Source organism: Macrotis lagotis, chromosome 5 (assembly GCF_037893015.1).
Source record: "Macrotis lagotis isolate mMagLag1 chromosome 5, bilby.v1.9.chrom.fasta, whole genome shotgun sequence".
Classification (NCBI taxonomy): Eukaryota; Metazoa; Chordata; class Mammalia; order Peramelemorphia; family Peramelidae; genus Macrotis; species Macrotis lagotis.
Window position 1 is genome coordinate 165509860 of NC_133662.1, and position 25035 is coordinate 165534894.

A 25035-nucleotide genomic window follows, 5' to 3' on the forward strand; every position below is an offset into this window, starting at 1 on the left:
GTTGTTGGAGTTATTGGCAAAGACGGTTTGCCATTTTCTACTTCAGTTTATTTTACAGATGAGGGAAATTGAGACAAATGAAGTTAAGTAACTTGCTCAGAGATACACAGCCAATAAATGTCTGAGTGCAGATTTGAACTCAAGACTTTCTGACTCCCAAGTCTGGTATTCTGCCTACTATATTGCCTAGCTGTTTGATTTAATCTGGAGTAGGAAAAGGCAAACCAGGCTCCACTGTCTCTGGCAAGAAAGCCCTAAATCGGGCAGCTAGGTGGCATAGTGGATAAAGCACCGGCCTTGGAGTCAGGAATACCTGGGTTCAAGTTCGGTCTCAGACACTTAATAATTACCTAGCTGTATGGCCTTGGGCAAGCCACTTAACCCCGTTTGCCTTGCAAAAGCCTAAAAAAAAAAAAGCCCCAAATGGGGTCAAAGAGAATCAGGCATAATTAAAAAACAATCAAGCAATGTTTAGTCACTTCTTAGATGCCAGTTGGAAAAAATCACAGCCTTCTTAAACTAAAAATGGACCCTTATCCTAACCTCTTTCTGCATGTCAAATTCATTACACTATTTCTTTGCCATCTTCTTTATGGTTTGACACATCTTTTTATACATTGGTATTTTTAATATTATATACTTTATACACTAAAAGCATCAAGGAGACAAGTTTGGCTTTTACCTTATTACGAAAGATTTAATCATTCACCAAAAGCCTCCATTTACTATAGATATTTCAGTGGGCAGAAATAACTTTCTAAATCTGTTCCCATGGATTGGTTCCCTCATTTTAATTCTAGTTACAAAAATAATTGATCTTTTATCCACACTGCAAACTGATACTGTTTAGACAGACTTTTTAGTTCTCCTGGCTAGTAGTTTTATCCAGCATGACAGAAGTTTAGATATTAAAGGACAAACTTTGTAGAAACTCTGTCTTTTACCAAAATTTTAAGCAAAAGTCGATACTTTTAGCTTCTGGTTGGATTTTTTTTTTTTGTTTCAATGCTCCATTTCCTGTTTGTGAACTTCTGTGTAGTTTTGTAAGCTTGGGGAATGGTAATTCAGAACTCATCATTTGACCCAGCTCAGATAATCCAAAAACGAATTCAGTCTCCTAAGATAAGCCCTTTTTTACAAAGCCTCACATTCTTTGTATAACCCTTTAGTTGAATGGTCCAGCCAGCATATTTGCTACTGTGTTATTAGAGTTCACTTTACCTCCTGCTAACAAAAAGACTTTAACAAAGGATGCATGAAACAAAAAAGAACATTTAAGTTTGGATCTTAATCCACTGAGATAGGCTGTTGAAAATAAAATGAACTATTTGAGTGGTGTATTTTATCATCAATAAAACTAGATTAGAAAATTACATATACTCAACTTTATGTTAATAAGCTTATTATTCCTTACGGCAGATACTAGTGACATCCACCACATACAAGGAAAGATTATTATTGTCTTAAATATATTGACTTTTTTCCTTTAAAATTCCAACCCTTACCACTCCCATTGCTAGGGAAAAAATGTGAGAATGTAATATGAACTTGAGATGCTGAGAAGTAGCCAGAACCCAAGCTTTCCTTCAGTCCAAGATCTCACCTGCAGTTCTTTGTACTGTTGTTAGAATGAGGGCATGACTCATTCTTTTGGATATCAGCACCTAGAAGGATTGCACATGAAGTTTATCCAGAGGAGACAGATCCAAAATCACATTCTCCTTCCCTTTCTGTAGTCTTTAGCTATTAGGGGTTTGCATAGTGGGGGATTGAGAGTAGTGACTTTTCTTTTAATCAGTTAAGATTAGATTCTGATGAAGAAATCAGGGAATTGCTCACCATGTGTATAAATTTTTTTTAATTTTATTTATTTAAGGCAGTGGGGTTAAGTGACTTGCCCAAAGTCACATAGCTATGTAATTGCTAAATGTCTGAGGTCAGATTGGAGCTCAGGTCCTCCTCATTCCAGGGTCAGTGCTCTATCCACTGCACCACTTAGCTGCCCCTGTATAAAATTTTATGAATTCATATTTTCATATAAAAATTGGTTAACCATGATCATTTATAATTTGTGTAGTAACACCCCCATTCTGACAGTCTTTATTCCCTTTTGGTACAAACTCCCTTCATCTCTCATTTTTTCAACTTGCCTGGGGTATTGAAAAGTTAAGTGACTCAATCCTGATTACACAGCTAAAAGATGTCAGGGATGGAGAATGAACTAGGGTTAGTTTTTCTCAGCTTTAACTGTCATGGCCATAGCAACCTCCTAAAACAGATTTCTTTAGGGCTGATAGTAATAATAGCGAGCATTTATATAATGCTTCTGGGTCTGCAAAAATCTTTAAAAATTACAAGAAAAACAGTTCGATATAGGTATCTACATTATGGCAAAAACTTGGAAAACTGACCACCCTCAAAGCACAATTATGGCTTTAAATCATCCTTCATTCTCTTTAAAAAAGAATGTGTCCCAACTCCTTTTTGTACTACATTCAATTTTTTCATTTTTTTCATTCTTTTAGTCTCCATTTCTTTCATTCTCATTATATTTAACATATACTCTTTTACTGAATAAAAATCTCAATTCATTTTTTCCTTTTACAGAGATAAGAGTTTTGTACCTTTGCCAGCCCTTTCAATAGGAGACCACAAGCAGTCAATACTTTGTTATACAGCAAGTATAAATATGATGCAAGGAAGCACATGTGACAGGGAAATGGTCTATCACCAGGCAGGGCTGTCTGGAACCTGAGATGCTCACTGGTCCTCGTGACCTTACTGCCCTAGCCCCAACTCCAGCTTCTGTAACTAGGCAGTGGATTCAGGACTGAAATTTTCTGAATACTCCCTCATTGGAGCCTTGTGTCTGAATATGAAACAGCCTCAGCCCCAACCTTTGACCATTTGAAATACTTTCTTATTATTTCTATTTACTCTGTTGCTACCACCTCTCAGCATTCTGTTTTCTTTCCTGATTATAAGTGAACTTTAAGATGAATAGTTGAAGTTTCTAATTCTCTTTCTTCATCCGTGTCTTCTCTTTTGAAACTACTCTGGTATCCTTTCTGGCTCCAGACTCTTTAGGAATCTGGAAGGTCAGCTTTATATTTCAGTGGACTTGATAAACAAATAAATTCCCACATGTATAAATTCAGATTAAAGTTTAATGTACCTCAAGGTACATTTTTATATTTTCAGGAAATTATCTTTGATCACTTAAAATTTGCAAGTTTGAAACAGTAAAATTACCAATCCCTTCCCCTACCATATTAGCTCATATGTATTCCCCCAAATCTGTTAGTGCCATTATATTTTATTTTATTAAGTGTCTGAGTCCACATTTGAACTCAGGGACTCCTGACTCCAGGGCTGGTGCTCTATCCACTGCACCACCTAAAGGCCCGGTTAGTGCCATTATAAAAGTGGGGAAAGCTTATCTAAAGAAAAGAGACATCATTCTGGAGTCAGGGAATTTCAATTTGCACTAAACTAACTCTTAGAGACAGAAGTCCAATTTAGAAGTCATGGAACTTTAGGTCCCATAGTAAATCGTCTGTGAAGCTCAGAGTACAATTTAGATAATCCATCCTACTTCCTGTCTACACTGTATTTTTCAAAAGTTTTTGTCCCACAGACAGAAGGTTTGCATACTCTCATCCCATCTTTAACTTTTCAGTAGTTTCATTTACTTGGTTTCACTTTTTCTTTCTTTTTTGCCATTTGTGTTAGAGTATGATTGAAGAAGTAGCCACTCTTACACTAAACTATGTTTTGTTTTGGGGTTTTTTTTTTCAGATATCTGAAACAGCCATGGCTTCTCTTTTCACAGGATAAGTGAATTTTATGGAATTTTATCTGTTACACAGTGCCCAAACCGTGATGAAATAGGCCAAAGATTTATTCTCCATTCAGGATGTCTCCTTTGGATTACACTGACAGTATTCGACAAAAGCATTTATACCATACTGGACAGAAAAAACAATTTATTTTCTGTTTCTTTAAAATTAACATTTTCCTCTGCTTACTCTTAAGAATGCTTGTTTTACAATCAATGTTGGAGTTTGTGGGAGGATTGGGACATTGATTCACTGCTGCTGGAATTGTGAACAGATCCAACCATTCCATGTTGCTATATGGAACTATGCTCAAAGAGCAATAAAACTGTTTCTACCCTTTGACCCAGCAATTCCAATTCGAGAACTATATCCAAAATAAATCATAAAAAAATGGGAAAAGTCCTACACGGTCCAAATATTCATAGCAGCTTTTTGTAGTAGCAAAGAATTGGAAATGAGGGGGTGCCATCAATTAATGAGTGGCTGAACAAGTTATGTATATTAATACTGTGGAATATTATTGTTCTACAAGAAACCATATATGGTCGGACTCTAGAAAAGCATAGAATGACTTTCAGGAACTGAGTGAAGGGAGCAGAACAATGAGAACAATGTACACATTAACAACAACACTGTGAGTTGACCAACCCTGATGGATGCAATTCAAAGAGCTAGGACAACTCTAGGAGACCTCCTATGGATGTTATCCATGTCCAGAGGAAGAAAAACATTAATATTAAAAAAAAACTCTACAGGGGGAAAATAATTCTTATTTTATAAAGATTGAAGAATAAAAAGGCTCTTGATGCAAAGGTGTAACATTTTATTCTGTGAGTGTTTTTATATTGTCTTGAACTGAAAATAAATGGGTCAAACAAGATTATAACACCAGTAAAATTTTACTTTCTAGAAGCAACAAATTATATTGCTATTCAAGTTTTCACACACACATACTCCCATACTCATTTCCTGGGATTTCTATTTTTAAGAACTTTGAAGAGCTGACCAAAATAAATACCACTTTGTTTCTAACTATTTCTGAAATCCCCTTTATTATTATAGAACTTTTTTTAAAATCTACAAACATTTCTGGATATAGCTCTCTTCTTCCCCATTTATATTCCAAGTAACAAAAAGAAAAACATTGAAGCAAAACAACCACCTGCTATTGGACATGGTCACTGACTTTTCCAAGGAAAGAAGAAAGGTATTTATCCACTTCTCCAAGGTCTTAACTAGTCGCTATAAAAGCACAATCTTTGGCTTCATTTTTAATCATTATGTTTATTTCCATCAGTGTTTCCTGATTCTGTATAAATCTTCCTATATTTCTCTAAACTTCTCCTTTGACATTTCTGATAACAGTCAAAAATTAGTTTTAAGGTACTTCAGACATGGGATATTCAATACCTGGTTTTTCAAGACAAAAAAAATTTGGTCATTGAGAATTTATTTTTATTTCTTCCATTCCTTTATGAAAAATCTCAGTATCTAACCTTGACTGCCTCACATCCAGGGCTGGGTTCCAGTCATCCTGATCCAAATCTGGCCACTAGATCCAGAAGGCTCTGGAGGAAAAAATGAGTCTGGTCACTTAGCACAGCCCCCCCCCCCAAATCCAATTCAGGTGCTTGTCATGGCATCACCTCCCTGATGCCATGGTCTTCATCAAAAAATGAAGGACAACAATCATCATCATCATCATCATCATTATATGGTGGTTGATAACTGAGAATTCTTCCTTTGAAAAATGACTTCATATTTTTGAATATTCATCTATTGGGGAATTCCTTTTTGTTTCAGTATCTGAGTATGCAATTCATCTGGATCAGGTGATTATTTCACCTTTATTTTCTACTCAGACATCTTAAAACTTTTTTTCCCAAATTTAACAAATTACAATTAAAATGTACATTTTCGTATACATAGAATAGAAAAAGAATTGTTCATGAAATTGGACCCATGATATAGTTTACTTTTCTTTTAAAATATAATAAATACTATATATAACTTTCAAAAAAAATTCTCAGTCCCTATTCTAGTTCAAAGGTCCTTAAGTCAAAGAGAGAGAGAGTGCATTTTAAAGGTTAGGTGTCTGATAAATATTTATCTCTTTTTCCTTAGCCTTCCCTCCTCTCCAAAACTGCTTGACCCTTCCTTCCTTCCAACTTCTTCCTAATCAGAGTACAAAATTTAAATAAAATGGAAGTTGGGGAAAGCACAATAGTTACCCATTGTCCTCTTAGCAATATAAGTTAAGTAATCACTATAAATAGCTCATTTCCCCCAAGGCACATCCTCCAAAAAGATTCCTTGTGCAGATCTTTCCTTCATTCTTAGAGCACAACCCTTAGTGACCCTGGTCATTCTTTCCTTAGCCTCAATGTTTCTTTGTGTATCTTTGCTTAAATTGTTCCAAAGCATTAAACATTTTAAATAAACCCAGTCTTCTTTTTAAAAATAAAACTGCTCATCCCAATATGAATTCCTAGGGTCAGAACTCCCAAGTTCGGGGGCGCCTAGGTGGCACAGTGGATAGAGCGCAGGCCCTGGAGTCAGGAGTACCTGAGTTCAAATCCGGCCTCAGACACTTAATAATTACCTGGCTGTATGGCCTTGGATAAGCCACTTAACCCCATTGCCTTGCAAAAATAAATAAATAGATTAAATAAAGAAAAAAAAATCCTAAAAGTGGCATAAGAAACATTTTAAAATATCATTTGTGGTGGGAAAATGGATGTCTTGGACAGATTTTGTTACACGTTTTCAAAATTATTTTTCCATTCATGATTATTTTGACCTCCTTGCTTTAACTCTTCTTTCTAAGGTAAAGTATATTTTCCTTATACATAATCACTTTACTGTACTGTAGAATGTAGCTCTTTATATTTCAAAGCATTTCATACACTGCAGTATTACTAAAAATCCTTTAGGATGACAGTTATTAAAATACATTAACTCACAGGTAAAAAAAAAAACTGGTATAGATAAAGGAAGACCAGTCTTGGAGTCAGAGAAATCAGAATTCACATCTTGCTTCTCCACTTAAATTTCTACTTGTGAATCAATGTGTCTTTCCACTAGTGTTAGAATATCGCCAGAATGATCTAATTACAAAATAAAACAGTGAAATAATTTGTATCTTCCTACATGAGAAAAGGTGGGAAGCCTGCCCTTAGAATAATTCTTTCTTAGTAGCCCCCTTTCCCAAAAAAAGAAACTGAGGCAAAAGGCTATAATAGATATCAGATAGTAGAGAATTTCAAAAGAACTACAAAAAAGAGACAAAAGGAGTGAGGATCTGATGAAGTTTTGAGAACAAGGAAAGAGTTGGCAATGTATGCTAAGAACACACCATGAGGGCAGAGTGGTCAGATATAACACATTTTCTTTTTTACTTCTTGCAAGGGGCTGGGATTGGAAGACCTGCCCAGGACCATAGGACCAGGTGGATGCTAGGCCTAAGGGGTAGTATGGGGGCTCAGGGCTTCTTGGCCCCAGGACCAGGGATCTGTCTGCTGCACCACTCAGTGACCCTACAGCAGAGTCAGAGTGAAAGGAGAGAGAAAATATAGTACATGGTAGTGGAGAAATAAGAAGGGAGGGAGTTGCGATCAGCAATGGCAACCTTGGAAAAATATGGAAGTAACTTTTGCGATGGACTTACCATTAAAAATGCGATCCACCCATGACAGAGTTGTTGGTGTTGGAACAAAGACTGAAGCACATTTTTCATTATTATTATTATTATTATTATTTGGGGGAGGGTGCAGGGCAAATGGGGCTGGGTGGCCTGCCTGGAGACGCATGGCAGGGTGATTGTTGGTTGTCTGAGGCCAGATTTGGACCCAGGTGCTCCTGGCTCAAGGGCCAATGCTCTGTCTGCCACCCAGCCACCCCTACTATTATTACTATTTTATTTTATTTTGGGTCTTTTTTTTTTCTTCTTTTTGTTTTTTGCAGGGCAATGGGGATCAGGTGGCTTGCATGTCACACAGCTGGGTGATTGTTGGGTCTACAGGGCTGGATGTGGGCTCTGGTGCTCATGGCTCCAGGGCTGGTGCTTCATCCATTGTGCCACCTGGCCATACCTACATTTATTACTATTATTTTAATTTTGATTTTTTTCTCTCCCCTTTATCACTCAAGCAAGTCTATATTTATGGGGGGAGGGAGTATTTCATTTACTCTTAAACAAGAATATTTTATTAATGTAAAAAAATTTGTATAAAATGAGAATAAAAAAAAAAAGAACACACCATATTTGTATTTCTGACAGTACCAAGTAATAGCTATGACTGTATGAGAGATAAGTTTGTCCTCACCAAAAAAAAACTTTGAAACATAAAGACAGATAATATAAAAAGCCAGAGAGAAATATAGCATGCTTCAACTGAAAGAAAAAAAAACATGCAGTCATGATCTCAGACAAAAAGCAAAACACATTTCTTCAGTAGAAGAAATTAAAAGGAAAACTACATTTTGCTAAAAGATATCAAAGACAATGATTTATTACCAATATTAAACTCATGTTCCAAATGTCATAGAATCAATTATTTTAATGGGAAAAAAATTGAATGAGTGGTAGGAAGAAATAGACAGTAAACTATAATAGTGAGGGACCTTGATTTATTTCTCTGAAATCTAAATCTCAACCAAAAAAATGAATAACTTGAATAGATTTTTAGAAAAGTTAAGTATAATAGACCTCTGAAGAATATTGAATGGAAATAGGAGAATAGCAACTTCTCAGCTATGCACGACACCTTCACAAAAATTGACTATTAAGACATTAAAAATCTCACACATGCAGAAAAGCAGTAGTTATATTTTTACTGACCAGAATTCAATAAAATTGTTTAAAATAAAGGGCCATTGAAACAAAGATTAAAAATTAACTGGAAATTAGATAATCCAAAAAAAGTGGGTCAAATTATATATCATGTAAAATATATTCCATTAAAAATGAAACATTCTGAAAATTTGAGGGAAGCTTTCAAAGCAATATTTGGAAAATTATATATTTCTAAACATCACTATCAAGGAGAACTAATTGGCCATGCAACTTAAAAAAAAACAAATTAAAAGCTCTTATTTAAATACCAAGATATGAATCCTGAAAAAAATAGAGGTAAACAAAATTAAAAACAAAAACAACTGATTATTATTTGTGGTGGCAAAGAATTGGAAACTGAGAGAATAGCCATCATTTGGGATTGGCTGAACAAATTATGGTATATGCACATTATGGAACACTATTGTTCTATTAGAAACCAGGAGGGATGGGAATTCAGGGAAGCCTAGAAGGATTGCAGGAACTAATGCTGAGTGAAATGAGCAGAACCAGAAGAACACTACATTCTAACAGCAACATGGGGTTGATGATCAACCTTAATGGACTTGTTCATTCCATCATGTAACAATCAGGCACACTTTTGAGGTATCTGCGGTAGAGAATACTATCTGTATCCAGAGAAAGACCTCTGGAGTTTAAACAAAGACCAAAGACATTACCTTTTAATAAAATAAAATTTAAAAAAAACATAATCTTATGTAATTTTGGTATCTCTTATACTTTATTTTTTTTCCTTAAGGATATTTCTCTCTCATCACATTCAACTTTTATCACTGTATACCATAGAAACAATGTAAAGACTAACAGACTGCCTTTCTGTGAAGGGGTGGGGGGAGAGATGCAAGATTAGGGGGAAAATTGTAAAATTCAAATAAAATAAATAAAATTATTTCACTCAACTATACACTAATGAACTAACATTCTAAATGAATCATTGTTAAAAATATAAATTGTCCAGATTAACAGAACAGGACAAAAAATACCTTAGAAAAAGAAGTTAAACAAGCCATAGATAACCAGTTGGATTTACAACTGAATTCTACCAAAAAGAAAAATTAATTCCAATACTACAGATTTTTTAAACCCTTTTAACAAAGGGTGACACAAATATGGTCTTGATACCTAAAACAGATAATTTAAAAGAGAAAACAATTGATCAATTTCCCCTTATGAAAACTGATAAAAAAAATTTAAGAAAATATTAGCAAGGAAAATATGGCAATATAATCACACAGATCATATACTATGATCAGGCTAAATTCACACCAGGAATTCAAGGAAGCTTCAATATTAGAAAAATTATAGATAATTGACCATAATAATAACAAAAATCATGATTGTTTCATAAGATATAGAAATGGCTTTTGATAAAATACAACGCCCATTGCTGTTTAAAAATTTCTGAAAGTAAAGAAATTAATGTAACTTTGCTTAAAATGACAAATAACAGCTATCTAAAATCGAGTCAACATTAGCCTTTGCTCTCTAGGATATTTACTATGTAATTTTATATAATCAGCCTTTAAACTACATTGAGTTAATTTGTACCAGCATTTGATATAATCCTGTCTACTTTCATCATGTAAAGTTTGTGTGTGTGTGTGTGTGTGTGTGTGTGTGTTTTGGATTCCTCTGATAATCTGATAAAATGACTCCTGGATGTTTTTAAATATATAAAATCCGATTATCAAAATATTTTTTAAAAACAAATTCAAGGACCCCAGATTAAGAACTTTAGTTCCTATCTTAACTTCAGTTAAGATAGGAAATTTGGGCTTATAAAAATAACCTTGCATATCAGTTCACCAAATTGTACTATTCCTACATTATATTGAATTCCTACAGAGAATAATTATGTGAGCCACTAATTCTTTCTCCATCACCACTCCAATGATTGAAAAGAAGTTTATTGTCTACCTCTTCATCTTCTATTTTCTAAACATTCTTTTCAGTAATGAGAGAAGAGGATGAGCATTCAAGTCATCTTGGGGTATACCACTGCCTCTTAAAGATCCTTACTAAGTGAAATCTGGCAGAATTCTAAGAAAAACAGTTACTGACTTAGTTCTGAAGCAAGCAATTGTTACTATGCTTCGAACATGATAAACTTCAGTAGAGTGGGGAGATATGGAAATCAGAACCATATGATTATGAAAAAATGTAATGTTTCATATTCTTATTATAGGCAAGAGCAAGAGTTGGAATTATTTGCAGAGACAATGTAGAGTCTGAAGTCAGAAAGATCAGAAAGAAGAAAGACTTGAAAGGACAGATTCTATAAATCCAAGTTTGAAGTTGAAAGTGAAAGATGGTGTAGTTGCTGTTGAGAAGTAAGCCTAGATGAGAAAAGGTGTGGTTTAGAAGCAGAGAATCACAGAAATCAAACAACGAATCATCTAGTTTGACTGAAACTTAGTGCCTAATTGTGTTAGTAAAGCGCATCATGTTGAACTTCCCAGAAAACATAAGCAAAAGCAGAGTACAACAGCTTCAACTGCCCAAACTCTGTTCACAAAAACTTGCCCCTCCACATACACACACACTCTTTCTTCTACTCACTCCCCCAACATCCCAACCAGCTCCTGGGAGATTTGCATTTACCCTCACAGACATGGACATTTTGATACAGTATCCTACTCTCCCTAGCTACTGAAAATGGTAAAAGAAATAATTCATTATGATGTTTTAAGGGTAAAATTCAATATCTTGAACTATGATCAAAGGTCAATAAAACTGTACGCATTCTTTGACCCAACAATATCACTACTAGATCTGTAACCCAAAAACTCCTTAAAAAAGGAGAAAAGATCCACATGTATAAAAAATATAGCAGCTCGGTTTTTTTTTGTGGTAGTAAGGAATTGGAAATTGAGGGATTGCCCATCAATTAGGGAATGGGTGAACAAATTATGAATGTATTAGAGTTCTATTGTCCTCTAAGAAATCATGAGTGGCCAGACTTCAGGAAAACCTGGAAAGAGTGAACATAACCAAGAAAACTTTGTACACATTAAGAGAGCAACACTATGTAATGGTCAACTATGATGGACACAGATCCTCATTAGTTCAGTGATCAAGAACAATTCTAAAAGATTTGTGAATGAAAATATTATACATATCCAGAAGAAAAATCTTTGGGGGCGGCAAGGTGGCGCACTAGATAGAGCACTGGCCCTGGAGTCAGGAGTTCCTGAGTTCAAACCCAATCTCAGATACTTAATAATTACCTAGCTGTGTGGCCTCGGGCAAGTCACTTAACCCCATTGCCTTGCAAAAAAAAACTAAAAAAAAAACTAAAAAAAAAGACTTTTTTTATGTTTTTTTCTTTCTCATGTTTCTTCTTTCCCAACATGACTAATGTGGAAATATGTTAAACACATTTGTATATGTAGAGTCAATATCAGATTGCTCGCTGTCATGAGGAGGGAAGGAAGACAGGGTGGTAAAAAAAAATATGGAACTCAAAAGCTTTCAAAAAGATGAATGTTGAAGGCTATTTTTGCATATAATTGGAAAAAATAAAAGAATATAACATAAAAAGACAAAAATGAAAATATCACTAAATAAAAATCTATTGAAAGAAAAATGTTCAAACATATTTCTCAAGCTTATGAAGTGCTTTCTGATACAAAGAAAAGAAACTTATATGACAAAGGTTCACAAAGAAGGTTCTGGTTGTGACTTTGGTTCTCCTAATGAATAACTAATTTTTTGGAGGAGTTGGAAGAATACAAAGGTAATAGAGAAATAAAAATATTGTTCCTCAGTTGTTGGTTACTTTAAAAGATTTATATTATAGTGCAATAAGAAAACTGATTTTACAAAATAATTAAATTTGTGATAAATGTGAAGGATAGGGTAGAAAAAAAGAAAAAGAAAACTGTAAAACATTGACCCAATTGCAGTGGTATTAGAGTACAAGACCAAGGGCATGGAGATCTAATAAACCCTAAATGTGATTGTAAAAATTTTTATGAAAAGATAATTTCTCAAGAGAAAAAGGATTTTGGACATTCATGTTGACAAGGACATGGAAAATGGTCAGAAAATAAAATATCATGGTAAAATTAACTAGGAACCAAAATGTGAGCCAGGAGATATTATTTTAGATCAGAAGGACCAGGTGAGTGAGGACCATCTCATAAATATGACTATGCAGTTAGGTGACTCTCAGAAATCAATACCAACCCTTAACACAGTAGGACTCATCCCTGGTCAGATTATCAAACGTGGAGATGTCAAATGTGTGCTGAATGAAGGCAGGCCGATTTCTCACTGATTTTATAAAAAAAAAAGGTTCTAATAGTTTGAACTTTAGGTAACCTTTCCAGAGAAACTTTCTTTCATCAAAAAAACTTTACTAGGAAAGTTCCTTGCTGAAAGATAAGAAGTAGAGGAGACTGAAGAAATGGATCAGGTAGAACTGATGGACTTTGACCTGTTTCAAAAAAGAAGATGTCATTACAATGGAGAAGTTTATGAAATTATTAAGCATTAGCCCAGAGATGGGATGTCAAGCTTCTTAATGGGGACCAGAGAGTGCATTTAATTGTAATACTGGATTTTGTATACAATAGTGAATGAGTAAAGGACTACAGTCTTCTTAATACTCTCACCACTAGCTCCTTATATTATTAACAACATTATTGTATTATATTATTATGATATAACATAATATAATAGCTAAGCCTATAAGAGGCACTGGATGGGGGGAACTACCTTGAACTAGAAAAGAAAAAATATGTATATATATATAAAACACAAATATATGTCATATATATATATATATTCTTTTACAGATAGTCCAGAACAAGGGAATTTTGCCTTTATCTAGAGATCTAAAATAAAACCATCTTTGAACTTACATTATCCACAAACTTATTCATCTAGATTAAAAGCAATTGTATTAATAAATAATAGGTAATCTGAGAAGGGAGAAAGCATTAACAACTTGTTGGGGAGGTGAAAGGAGATCAAGAATCCATAGAAACCATTGAAGATGCGGACTTGAACTGAGCTTGAGAGAAGGTAAGGATTCTAAGAGGGGTCAATCAGATAGCATTCTAGGAAAAGGAAATGGTTTATGCAAATGCACAGAGACAAGAGATGAAATATTAAGTTGAGGAAGAACTAAGATTCAGTACCCAACCTCCCAAGCTAGCCCTTCATGGAAATGGAAGATAGGGAAAAGCTAGTGTTACACATTGCATATATTTTGGAACTTTTTCGAGGTAGTGATCAGATATGCTGTTGGGGTTTTTTTTGGGGGGGTTCTTTTCCCTTTTTTTGGTCTTAAAAAACACTATTTATTATATGTTGTTCTCTGGGAAGGAGAGGGATGGTAAAGAAATATAGGATGAAATAAAAAGCAAAGGGCATCAATTTAAAAAATATTTTTTGAAGAATAAATAGTCTAGTTTAACCAGTACAAGTAGTATAAGAAGATGAATAATATGAAATCAAAGTGGAAAGATAAGCTGGAGTCAGGTTGTAGATATGTGCCAGAAGTTAGTTTATTCTACAAGCAATAGGATGACTCTAAAGCAGAGAGTGTCAAAACTAGGGTCCTGAGAGCCTGCAAAACTCCCCTAAAACAAGGAAACAGATTAAAATATAACTGTTAGTTAGAAACTGAAGCCTAATTTCCCTCTCTCTCTTTTTTTTGCTTTGTTTTGTAATGTGTCCAATACGGAAATGTTATACATGATATTACATGTATAACTGATTCATTGTTTGTCTTCTCAGTTACTGGGAGAGGGGTAAGAGGGAGGGAATCTGTAGCTCCAAATTCAAAGAGATTAGAATGTTTAAAATATATACATGATAAATTTTTAAATTTACAAAAAAACATAATTTTTAAAAGAATGTTTAAAACACATAATATTTTTTAATTTATCCCCCCAAAATTTGGAAAATATTTTACAAAATATATTTTTAAAAATCCAAATCATGTTAATTTGAGGGTTTTTTAGGCTAATATGTGTCTGCAGGGATTCATTTCTAATTGAGTTTGACATCACGGCTCCAAAGGATGTGTAAGCAGGAAAATGGCATGGTTGGCTCTGAGCCTTGGAAAGACTAATTTAGCAACCCTATGAAGGACAGATTAGAGAAGGGGAGAGTGGAAGTAAAGACATGGAATTAGAGGCTCTTATAATGAGCTAGATAGGAAGGGACAGAACAAGAGTATTGTCCTTGTGTGTGGGAGGGGCAACAATTGAACACAGCTGCTGAAAAAGAAAGAAGGACAAAGCAAAAATGACTGAGGTTTCACTCCTAGATGACTGGTAAAAACAAAAGATCACACTTTAGATCCGGAAGAGAATTTAGAGATCATTAAATCCAGGAGATCCATGATTGATTTGGTTTATCTCTATATGACCCATATAACACTAAGAACAGTAGGAAATAATTGAGTTCAGAATTAGATACTTTGTAGGTTGAGATGAAGAAATAGAGAATTTCAAGTGGTGGTGCAAGGGGAGTAGACAGTCAATGAAATGCCTGGAATTAGGAGATGGGTTTCTTATTCAAGGAACAGCTATAGAGGTCACAGTTACTAGATGTGAGTACATGGAGGTGGGCACCTAGGTGGCACAGTGGTCCTGGAAACAGGAGGTCCAGAGTGAAAATGAGTCTTCAGAGACTTACTAGCTGTGTGACCCTGGGTAAATCACTTAACCCTATTGCCTCCCCTGCAAAATAAAAAATAATGATAATAATAATAATAATAAAACAATTAGGATCTTAGAGAAGAGGGATTGGAGATTCAATTTTTTTTTTAGGTTTTTTTTTTGTAAGGCAAATGGGGTTAAGTGGCTTGCCCAAGGCCACACAGTTAGGTAATTATTAAGTGTCTGAGACCGGATTTGAACCCAGGGACTCCTGACTCCAGGGCTGGTGCTTTATCCACTGTGCCACCTAGCTGCCCCTTGGAGATTCAATTTTGAACATGGTAAATTTAAGATGATCATATCCTCCTTTTAACATATATTTTCCTTTTTCTTTTCTTTTTTTTTTTTTTAGGTTTTTGCAAGGCATTAGGGTTAAGTGGCTTGCCCAAGGCCACATGGCTAGGTAATTATTAAGTGTCCGAGTCCGGATTTGAACCCAGGTACTCTCCTGACTCCAGGGCCGGTGCTTTATCCACTGCGCCACCTAGCCACCCCGACATATACTTTCTATGTGATCTTTTATTGCTAACTTCTCAGAGTTCCCAAAGCATTTACTAAGAGAATTAATTGACAGATTCTCAATACCAATAGAATTGCAGATCTTTTTTAAATTGTCTCAATGATTTTTTGAGAGCTGAGCCTTACTTTTAAATCTATTTGTCTTATACCTTGGTATAATGGTTAAAGAACTAGGCTTGGAATCAGGAAGATTCATCTTCATGAGTTTATATTCAGTCTGAGACACTTACTAGCTGTGTGACCTTGGGCAAGTCACTTAACTCTATTTGCCTCAGTTCCTCATCTGTAATATGAGCTGGTAAAGAAAAAAGCAAATCACTCTAGTCTTTTTGTCAAGATCATACCAAAGGTCATAAAGAGTTGGACATGCATGGACAACAATACCTGCAAGTACTGTATTTTAAGTAGCACTAAGATATAGTCAAAAAAACAACAGAAAATGGTTGCAATGTATCTCAAGGTCATTTAAGCCCAATCTTTTTCAGTGCTGACTATTCTACAGTTTCCCAACGGATTGGTTCCTATAGTTCCAGAAATGACTTTCTCTCTTCTGAATTGGATGACTGCCATATTGATTGAAGCAACCAAGCAGTGGTATCAGAGGAATGAGGGAAGAAGCATGGGCCATGCCATTTTTATACAGTGAGCAACAAGAATCAGAATAATTCTACACCAGTCAGGATGGTGATGATGATGATGATGATGATGTTTATCCTTTGTGCTCAGAGAAGACCAGGACTTCAGGGAGTGATACCATGACAAGTATGTGAATTGAATGTGCTAGGTCATCAGCCTCACTTTCTCCTCCAGAGTCATCTGAGTCCAGGGGCCACATATGAATCAGGATGACTGGAGATGGCCCTGGATATGAGGTGACCTGGGTTAAGTGACTTATCAAAGGTCATACAACTAGTAAATGTCTGAGGTAGGATTTGAACTCTTAACTTCAAGACTGGCTCTCTACCCACTGTGTAATCTAGCTACCCATTATCAGGACCACTAATCAAGATACAACACTAATGAGAAACAAGCACTATTGTGAGACAAATTATGGGCTTGGCCAATTACAAAAGGAGAACAAGCTGTCTAATTAAGACTGAATTGGTAGTGGGTGGTAATCATAGAAAAAAAGATTCGGGGTTACCAAATGGGGCCTGGGGGGGAAAAAAAAGAAGTGCTCTGTTGAAGACATTTCTCCTCCTTCTAGACTTTCTCAGTCTAGGTCAGCTGAATCTGCCAAGTGAAAAGTTTCTCTTAAATATCTAAGCCAAAAGTGAACACTGACAACTTTCATGAGTTGAAAGGTTTCTTCTTACCACTGACAAAAAAAAAAAATGCCCCTCAGAGAGGATGGGATAAATCTTTTCAAAAACACTATGATAAGGAAATTCTTAAGTGAATGATCAATTGTGCCAGAAATAACAACAATGTAGATGGTCAAATGATGGCCACAGCACTTACATTGTAAAGTCCATATTGATTTTTTACTATATGTAGAGTATACTGCATATAGTAAATAATCAGTAATTGGTAGTTAAATGAATAATCTTCATGGACTAGTAATCCCTAAACCAGCAGTTCCTAAACATGGAGTCCAAAGATATATTCCAAATTAGATAAATTCAAGAGTTCCATGATTCCTAAAAATATTTTTATAATTATATTTCAATATAAATGTGTTTCCTTTGTAATCCCTACTGCTTTTATACATTTGAAAACATTCTGAAAAGGGATCCATAAACTTCACCAAACTGCTAAAGGGGTCCATGACCCGGCCCCCCAAAAAAATTTGAATCCCCTGCTCTAGACATACTTTGAATCTTACTATTTTATCACCTAAAGGACCAAGTTCCAAATATGCCTTAATGGGATGTATCCTAAACAAAGCCCATCAAGGATGATAAAGGGTTTCTCTGATTGTACCAGCTACAGTTGAATTTGTTTTTTAATTTTGCTTTTATGTCATCATCATTGCATGATATACCAAGTCCTGGGAGAGGACAACCCTCTCTCCCTTATCATATGAATAAAATAATTAAAATAAGAACAATTAAACAAAGAAAATTAATAAATAAAAATAATTAAACAAAACCTAGCAGCTGCATTTGAAAGGATCTGATACATTCTCCAAGGAGAAAATAGTCATTATGAATTTTATTCAGAAATGTTCAATCTTAAAAGCATTATATACTGAACTCTATGCTTTGAATTGTTGTGATCTGTGTCAGTTGATATGTGGTGCTTCATTTTAATCTGAGATTTCATTCAACCACAGATGGACAAAAAAAAAAAATAATTCCGGTTCAAAATATTTGAATTTCCTGAGAGCAAAGCAAAGACTGCCACAAAAATTTGAAAGGGAGCCTCTGCCAGGAGAGAGCCCTCAAATGCTAATCTCAAAAGTCAGCATTTCCCTTCTCAGTGGCACTTTGGAGGATGGGAGTTATAGAGTCAGTATATTTTTGTAGGTGCTCATAACCAGAGGTTTTTATTCCACTGTCCTTAAAATTAAAGAATGATCCAGGAGATGAAGTTAAAGGCTAGAATCAGCTCTAACAATGAGCTGAGCCCATTGTTAAATTTTCATTTTAAGCATTTGGACAGGGCAGCTAGGTGGCGTAGTGGATAGAGCACTGGCCTTGGAGTCAGGAGTGGGTTCAAATCTGACCTCAGACACTTAATAATTACCTAGCCATGTGGCCTTGGGCAAGCCACTTAACCCCATTGCCTTGAAAAATCTAAAAAACAAAATAAGCATTTGGAATCTTGAAAATTGGCAGATGCTACTAATCAGGGCTTGATTTATTATTTTGTTGATTTTCTGGATTTAAAGTGATGAGAAAATTGTTATATCAGATTAACTTTTTGTGTCCTATACTTTTTCTTTTCTCAGATAGCCAGTTGTTAAACATTTACCAGAACACTCCTATGGGCCTAAAAAAATTATTGCAAAAAATTGTATCATTGGTGTATAAGTCTATAGTGGATGTTCTGCAAGATAAGTTTCACTCAAGTCCCCCAATTACTGTGAATGAGGTTTTCTTTCTAGAAAACCCAATTTTTTGATGAGATGCTTAATTGATACAGAGTTGATACTGTTTCAAGTGTAAAGAAATATTATTCATATACATATATATATAATTTATATTTAGCATTTATAGTAAGTATAACAGAATGTTGCAAAGACTAGCAGAAAATCAAATGGAATACTATTTTAACCATGGCTTAGGCCATGAAAATTTAAGCACTCTGGATATTTCTGAAAGATGTGATGATTACAGCTGGCAAGGGCAGAATCTACCTAGCTAAAGTTAAAGCTCATGGTTCTTCACAATCCTTTTCTTCCTTACCCTGAAAATTAAGGATAATAACAGTAACAGTTATATTTATCTAGCACTTTAAGATTTGCAAGGTTCTTTATAAACTCTCTTAGGAGTTTCTAATCTTAGGAAGTAAATGCTATTTTTAATTCTATTTTAACTGTTGGAGAAACCAAGCAGACAAAAGTAAAGTGTCTTGTCCAGGGTCTCACAAGGAAGCTTAGTATAATCTTTTCTCTATTTCCCACTACTTTGAGACTTCTCCATCATGTCTAGGCAACAGGTACCTTCTCCTCTTTCCCTCCATTTTTCAGCTTCCTTTTGTGTGTTGACTTCCTCCTTTACATGGTAAGCTTCTTGAGGACAGGACAGCCTTTTTTTTTAAATTTGTATTTGTAACCCCAGCACTTGGCACAGACCCTAGCAATTTAATTCGATTAAATAACTATTTATTAAGAACCTATGAGATTGTTGCTGTGCTAAACACTGAGGATACAATTAAGGAAAAGAAAGATAGGTCTGTCCTTAAGGAGTTTACAATCTAATGTGAAGATAATACACAAAAGGAGGAAGGGGAAGAAAACAGGGAGTTTCAGTGCAAGGGAATCTTGTTCCATGGAGTTGAAACCCGGCAAGGCAGCAGATGCAGAGTGCAGTGAGGGGAAAATTCAACTTCTGCCTTCTATAAAGGAAGATTTTTGGAGAAATTTGGTACTCTGCTCTCCAGTCCTTCAATCAGAAAGGAGAGGAGGCTGAGGGAGGCCTTTAATAAATGTTTATTGACTGGTAATACCTCCTGGCTTTTTCAACCCCCCAATCTCTTTCACAATTTAACCTGGGCAGCTAAGATATCTCTCCTGCCTATGTGACTTTAGCAAAATCTTAAATTTAAGCTTCAAAGACTTCAGTTTCTTTGTAAAGCTAGAGGTTGGATTAAAAAAAAATTTAATTTCTCTTTCAGTTCTACATCTGTAAATCCTTTACTCGACCCTAGACCTGTGCACTAAGTGGTTTTGTTTTGTTCCAAGGTAGTCAAAGAGGCAAGAAATGTATGATGATAACATCATTCCAGCCTAGACTACCATACTTGCTATATAGTTCATAAATCCGGGGGAAAACTGGGGAAGGAGCTAAGACTGACCAAAGTTCCCATTAGGAGTCCTTCAGGCCACTGGAATGAATAAAGTTCTGAGTCTAGAGATGGGAAAATTCATCTTCCTGAGTTCAAGTCTAGCTTTGTACACTTAACTGTATAATCCTAGGCAAGTTATTAATTAACCCTTTTGCCTCAGTTTACCTCATCTATAAAATGAGCCAGAGAAGAAACCACTCCAATATCTCTGCCAAGAAAACCCCAAATAGGGTCACAAAGCAACAACAATAACAAGGCTGATGAGGAGCAGGACTTGAGAGGAGTAGACAGAACTGAGGAGAGAAAGGAAGACTTCTGCCTTTCTGAATCTGAAGGGTTTTTTTTCCTTGTTCTCATTTCATTGCTCTCCTCTAGCTTCTTTTGGTCTCTAAAAATGTGTTAATAGAAATATCCCCAAATACACTGTTGGTGATTTTTTAACCAAGTGCCACCCTGAGATCAAAATGTTAGCAAAGAAAGGCTTGCCCTAGAAACACCAGCCCCTGCAGACAGCACAGAAGACAGAGTGATGCAGCACAAGCAGAGGGTGAGGAGCCAGTGTTTATGTATAAGTGAAAGCCAAATTTCTAGCAGCATGACCAGAGTAGTCATGTGCTCGTAGTTCTTTTGTCAAATCTATAATTCAAATAGACATGAGCATACAGATTTATATGTAAAGGAAAAATGTTTACTGAACAGCTAAATACATCCTCTTTCATGATGTACTACTTCCTACTTATATTTTTTAAAAAGAAGGAATAATAAACACAGCTTAACAGATGGTCAGGTTCAAATCTTACATGGATATAGACTTTTTTGTTGTTGTTCAGTCATTTCAGTCATGCTGCTATGACCCTATTTGGGTTTTCTTGGCAAAGATATTGAAGTGCTTTGCCATTTCCTTCTTCATCTCATTTACAGATGAGGAAATTGTTGGGTAAGTGACTTACCCAGGGTCATATAGCTATTATGTGTCTAAGGTCAAATTTGAACTCAGGTCTTCCTGATTCCAGATCCAAAGTTGTCTCCACTGCAGCACCTGGGTCTGGACAACCGTGTAACAATATTTAACTCTTCTAAAGCCTATGAAGTTTCCTCAGGTTGACAGGGTTTCCTCCTTGATAATTTGTGGTAGTTTATTTTAGATGAAAATTTAGGAGTACAAACACAAACTCCCCAAGTCCCCAGATAGGAAAATTCCCAACATTTATATAGAGGTTTGACTCTCTAGATATTAATGTATATTTATATCTATCTCTAGTTAACCCCTGGCTTCTCTCTGGTAGAATTTCAGGATACCAGACACATTAAGATAAAGAATCAGTCCATCAGTCATCAAGATTTATCCTAGCATTGTGCTAAGCACAGAAATGCAAAGAAAGATCACTTCAATAACTGAGTGGTAGGTGGACTGAACTAGGAAGAAACTTGAGGCAATGAAAACAACCAGGTTATTCCAATAATCCAGGCTAGAGGTGATAAGAGCCTGCATGCAAATAGTATTGATATCAATTGATATTTATGTTATGATCTTGATATTTGTAAGAATCACTATGAAAGTGAAATTTATGAAAAGTAGGAGAAACATCATTTATGAATAATTAAATCATTTATTAATGATAGCTAGCAAATAGTTAATAAAAGGATGATTATTTGGTTTTTCTCCCATAAATCAAAAACCCCTCAAAGAGAGAGGATATTCCCCACAAGTGACAATCAACTCTGATTAACAATTAATGCAACAATGAATATTATACTTAGAGGCAGACCGATTCTAATGAAAGACTATGAGACAGGACTTTGATTATGCTACTCTTATTCTCAGACCACCCCCAGCCTTGGGCATCTAGACAAAGGGGTTCTATCCCCAATCCTAGACAGTCTAGCACAAAGGGAAAAGAATTTTCCTTTGTAAGGTTTTCTAGTTGGGTAGGGAATAATACCACCTAGATGAGATGATCTAGGTGGGGTAAATTTTGGGGCAAGGTCAATAAAGTCCTTCAAAAACTGGCTGTAATAACCCACAGAGGTTTATTTCTGAATGAAGAAATAGGAAAGAAATCTTCATATTAATTAATTAATAATTGGTTATTAATATAAGCAAGAAATAATTTCTTTCATATTGCATATATAAGGTGAGAGTGAGGAGTTGAGGATAACACCTTAATTTTGAGCCTGAGTAATTATAAAGATGGTGATGCCCTCAGTATTAATAGGGAAGTTAAAAAGAGAGGAGGTTTGGGGGAGAAACGAGTTCAGTTTGGACTATGTTGAGGTTAAGAGTTCCAAAGGATATAACACTTCAAGGTGTCCAACAGGAAGTTATAAAGGCAAGACTAGAAATTAGAAGAACAGTTAGTCTCTATAAATAGATATGAGCATCATCTGAATAGTGGTAATTGAAAACATGGGAGCTAATGAGATCATTGAGCAAAATAATACAGAGTATCAACAGTGGCTGTTGATAAACAGGCCCAGAAATTTGGAACTGCACTTTAAAAGCTATTAAACTCTGCATACCCTTTGACCCAACTCTACTGAATCTATACTCCAAAGAAATCAAAGGAAAAGAACCCATATGTGCAAACATTTTCATGGTGGCAAAGAATTAGAAACAGAGAAAGTGCCCATCAATTGGAAAATGGCTGAGTAAATTATAAGATATGAAGATGATGGAAATACTATTGTGCTATAAGAAATGACAGAGGGTATGGTTTCAAAAAAACTTGTGAGGTCTAATGAAGTGAATATAATCAGAGGAACAATTTATGCAATAACAATAATATTGTTACAGTAAATAACTTTGAAAGTTTTAGATATCCTGATCAACACAATGACTAATCACACTCCTAAAGACCTCAAGATGAAACATTCTATCCACCTCCACATAAAGACCTGATGAACTCAGAGTGTAGATTGATGCATATTTTTTTCTTGACATGGCTAAAATGGAAATGAATGTTTTTCTTGATTATTTTTATGTTTATTTGTATATATATATATATATATTTTATATATAGCATAATTTATAATTATGTTTATAGCAAGTTTTGTTTTCCCTTGCTTTCTCAATAGATGGGCCAGGGGAGGTGGGAGGGAGAGGAAATAGAATTGAAAATTATGTAAACTGATTTTTAAAAAGTAGTCCAGGAGATACAGTTAGGAAAAGAGCAGACCTTTTCTTGGAACTTCTCTCAATCAATAAGAAGACAAATATATAACAGTTGGCCTTAGTCCAAGTCCTGCTGCTAGATGCTTAGAAGGTCATTGACTTGCCTTAAAATCTCCCTTCTTTTCAACTCAGTTATTCTTTCTCTTTCCACTGAGATCCTAGTTCTCTCCAGTTTATCTCCAGATGTTCCCACTCCTTTATCTCTATCACTATACTCTCAAAAATCTCCTCCAGATAATTGAATAGCATGAATTCTGAAATAGTTTCTTACTTTATACTCAACCCTCAACTGTGACCATGTTTCCCGAACCAATTTGAGCTCTTCCTGTTATTGTCTCTATAAGTCATCCAAGGATTTTTTACTCAATGGTGTATGATAAATTGATTAGACTTGCTATCACCTAATTAATGTATCTGAATATGATCTAATCACTTTAAATAGAGATAGGGTAATCAATAAACCCCCAGATCCATTTGAACAATTGTGGATAGAGGGGAAGGATGGAATGAGAGAAAATAACATGATACAATTGGAAAAGTACTGAATTTAGAGCCAAAGGACCCAGGCTTGAATCCCAGCTCCATCACTTATTTGCTAAGTTATTTTAGTGAAAATTCTCTGGGTCTCAGTTTCCTCATCTGTGAAAGTGTGTTTATAATAGTTAACCCGAAAGGTCCCTTCCAGATCTAAATCTTGGATCCAATACTCTTATCTCCATTGTCTATTTAGGTCAAGCAACCTCCACATTGTTCATTGAATAATGGATTCTGGAGAAAGGGACCCTAAAAAATATGATATGCACTCTAAAGTCACAAGTTAAAGCTAGAAAGACACTAACTTACTTCACTGAGTTGTAGGGGCATTGTGGGATTTGGAATCAGAAAGACTTATGTTGAAACTTCACTCAGATGCTTAATAGCTCTGTAATCTTAGTTCACTGAACCAGTTTCTGACTCATTTTATTCATCTATAAAATAGAAATAATAATTGTACCCAACTCCTGGGGTTATTGTGAGAATCAAAAGAGATAATGATGACCAAAACTGCTTTATTAACTGCATAATAGTTTATAAACATTACCTAGAAAGAGCAACACAATATTTAGCATAGTTCCTGGGACATAATGGGTATTTCATTCATTATATAAATATATTTTTGCATATGGAAACTATAATCTATTACGTACAATTTACTGTTCCTTTTAAATATGTAATAAAGTTATCCTGTGAATTTCTTATTCCTTCTTTTCCCTCACCCCATCCTAGAGATGGCTACCATTAGTCACAAATATGTGTATGCATATACATATGCATACACACACATATACACACACACATACATATATATATGTAAAATCATTCTTTACATACTTCTTTTTATCAGTTCTTTCTCCAGACGTAGATACCATCTTCCTTCATGTGCCTTTTGTAATCAGTCCTGAGGATTTATAATGGTCAAAATGACTCGATAGCTCAGTTTTTCTTAAATCAATATTGTATACAAAGTTCTCTTGATTCTACTCA

At 35.1% G+C, this 25035-nt stretch overlaps 1 protein-coding gene and 1 pseudogene across 1 annotated transcript in view; both read left to right on the forward strand.

The window, feature by feature from the left end:
* The window catches only part of MTHFD1L (methylenetetrahydrofolate dehydrogenase (NADP+ dependent) 1 like), a 191067-nt gene extending 186402 nt beyond the window's left edge, over positions 1-4665 (forward strand). The window contains exon 28 of the mRNA XM_074187818.1: positions 3799-4665. The gene's annotated coding sequence lies outside the window, so the exon portion shown is untranslated. The remainder of the gene's footprint in view (positions 1-3798) is intronic.
* Positions 4666-4765: 100 nt separating this feature from the next.
* Positions 4766-13243, forward strand: LOC141489420 (dnaJ homolog subfamily A member 1 pseudogene; annotated as a pseudogene).
* Positions 13244-25035: the final 11792 nt, after the last annotated feature.